Source organism: Epinephelus moara, chromosome 15, assembly GCF_006386435.1.
Source record: "Epinephelus moara isolate mb chromosome 15, YSFRI_EMoa_1.0, whole genome shotgun sequence".
NCBI classification, from domain to species: Eukaryota; Metazoa; Chordata; class Actinopteri; order Perciformes; family Serranidae; genus Epinephelus; species Epinephelus moara.
In genome coordinates, this window is record NC_065520.1 from 3,297,474 (window position 1) to 3,300,371 (window position 2,898).

A 2,898-nucleotide genomic window follows, 5' to 3' on the forward strand; every position below is an offset into this window, starting at 1 on the left:
CTTCACTTTATATTCAGACAAACTAATGTGGCAGCTACAATTGTTAGATTTCATCTATGAAACCAACATTTATCTTCCAAAAGGATTCATATCAGCCAGCGGTAAATCTCCAAAGAGCAGCAGGTCAGTTCATCGGATTGCTTTCTCCCCGGGATGACGACGGAGGTTGACCGGCGATCGTCTCGGTATTCCGGCTGCGAGCTGCTTGCTGCTCCCGGCCAGCTGCTCCCATAGCGGCTCTTCTCATCCCCGAAGACGTCGGAGCAAATTTTCAAAAAGGCGTTATTTGGATAAACTGACCACATGTTGGAGATCTAAACGGTTACTTTTACGCCTGAAAAAATATTAAAACTTCATAAAGTGACATATTAACAGCTACAGTGGAAAGCTTTTAGCCTGTTTTGAACTCTCCGCTTTTGCTGTCGGCTGGTGCGAAATGCATTCTGGGATACTTGGTTGTATACTGTATACTGCATACTGCGAACGGTCTGCTGGAATGGCATACTGCATACACATTTTGTATGCAGTATGCAGTCGGATACAGCTAGGCCCATTCCCAAACCACTCCCTACCCACTACCACTTCACTACCGAGTGCCACTCCAAATGGAGTTCCACTCGCAGCCGTGGAGGGCACTCCTGATTAAGGGGGAGGGTATAAAAGAGAAGCCAAACAAGTGGAACGCCCTCGCCACCTTACTGGAAACAGGAAGGAACCGTTACCATGGAGATGGACAAACACATTGCCTGTGCTGCAGCTGTCATGCTGTTTGACAGGCTAAGAGGAGCAAGAATGGCGTCTCGCAAAAGACAAAGGCGTCTACAACGTGTCGCTGCATTGTTGTATGAGCAAGAGGTAATTCATCAAGCCTCTTAGATAAGGTTACATGACTCCTACCATTCCATAAATATTTACCCATGTCTGTCGCTACTGCAACAGATCTGAATTTCCACAGCTCAGGTATCACTGACGTATTTTGTTATGAGGCTACATGAAGTGATAATAGACCAATAAAACACAGGTGCCTCTAAAAAAATAGAATATCATGGCAAAGTTAATTATAATAACTTAATTCAATTCAAAAAGTGAAACTTAAATTCTACATTAATTGCACTAAAATGACAATGATGAAGTCCAGGGTAGCCTATATACAATTTTCTTTCCTGGAATAACTGATTATTATTAAACTCTTACACCATTTTCTAATTTCTTGACATGCACCTGTATAAATATAACCTGGCCATTGTTGACAGTGCTATTAACACTGTACATCTTTGATGTAGGCTTCATTATCAATACAGCAAGCAATATGTGCTTAAATAATTCAAATATTAAATATAGGAAGCAATTATTTATTTATTTTGCAAGTGATGTATTAATTCAAACTGCCGCTCTGGTGCATGTTATCTGTTTTGATTTGGGACTTGATGAGATCAAGTTATGAAAATATATGTCCTGTATTTTCCTAGGGACGTGGAATGCTGTACATGCAGCTGAACCCCAATAGTCCAATTCTGCGGGTGTACAATGATCCGGAGACCTGCCTCAAAAGAGATCTCCGGCTCACCCGGCAGTCTGTCAACCTTTTATTGAGGATTATCCACAGTCCGAGGGACCATGGCTGGGGCCAGGAGTTGGAGGTCCTCATGTTTTTTATACAGCCTGGCACACGGCCTTTCCCTGTCAGTGGTGTGCCGTGCCTTTGGGGTCCCCAGGTCCACTGTGCACCGGGTAATTCATAGGATAGCTGCAGAGATCAAAGCCAAACTGGGAGCACTCATCTCACTGCCATCTCAGGACATGCTGCTAGACATCGGTATGGGTTTCTGCCAGCTTGCCCAAAGTCCAGTTTTCACTCGTGCTGCTGGTGCAATTGATGGCTGTCATATCAGAATCAAACCACCAGGTAACCAACATCGTGCCGATTACATAAACTACAAGTTATTTCCATCAATACAACTACAAGCCATCTGTGACGCAACTGGCAGATTTCTGGACATTTTTGTGGGGTACCCGGGGTCTGTGCATGATGCCAGGGTCCTGAGAAATAGCCCCATCTTCAGCCAGGCACTCTACCCACCAGTGGGCTTTTTTCTCCTGGCAGATGGTGGCTATCCATGTCTGGAAAAACCAATCTCACTCATCACACCATACAAACTGCCTCTACAGGGTCGAGTACAGGAGCGTTACAACACCCATCATTCAAGGGCATGTTCAGTGGTTGAACGTGCCTTTGGAATGATGAAAGCGCGATGGAGGGCAACGCTTTTCAAGGCACTGGAGGTCAGTCCAGCCTTTGCTCCCGATATTGTTGCCTGTTGTGCCTTCTTGCACAATCTGTGCCTTAAGACAGATGACATCGAACCCGAAGACCACCCAGTTCCCCCCCCAAAAAGTGTTTACTGTATCTAAGACAAAATAAATTCCTGCATATTTCATTGATAAAAATAAAAAACAAATTACATTTTATCCACCATTTTCTCAAATGCCGAAACTAAACGTTCAGTTTGTTTATTGAAGTCCTCCTGTCTCTGGTCCTCTTTTGCCGACTCCTTTTCCAGGAATTGTAGGACACCCTCACCTGCATGTCTCCTCCTTTTGGAGACTGGTGGCTGGGGAGAGTCAGGTGAGGGCCTAGGGTCAGGTGTATGACCTGGGCTTGAGGGGCAGATGAGGGAGGGGGAACTAGAAGGGTCAGGAGGGCTGGTGGGACATGAGGGTCCAGGACTGCTCTCTGCAGGTGAGGGAGGGAGAATGGTGGGGTCTGGCAAGCATGATGACACAAGCACTGGGGGGGATATTGAAGGCCTTGCCCCCAGTGCCTCATGCATTTCAAGATAATAAGGCCAGGTGCTTGGAGTGTCCTCTCCCCGGTCAGTTCCTGACCCTGCTGGGGGC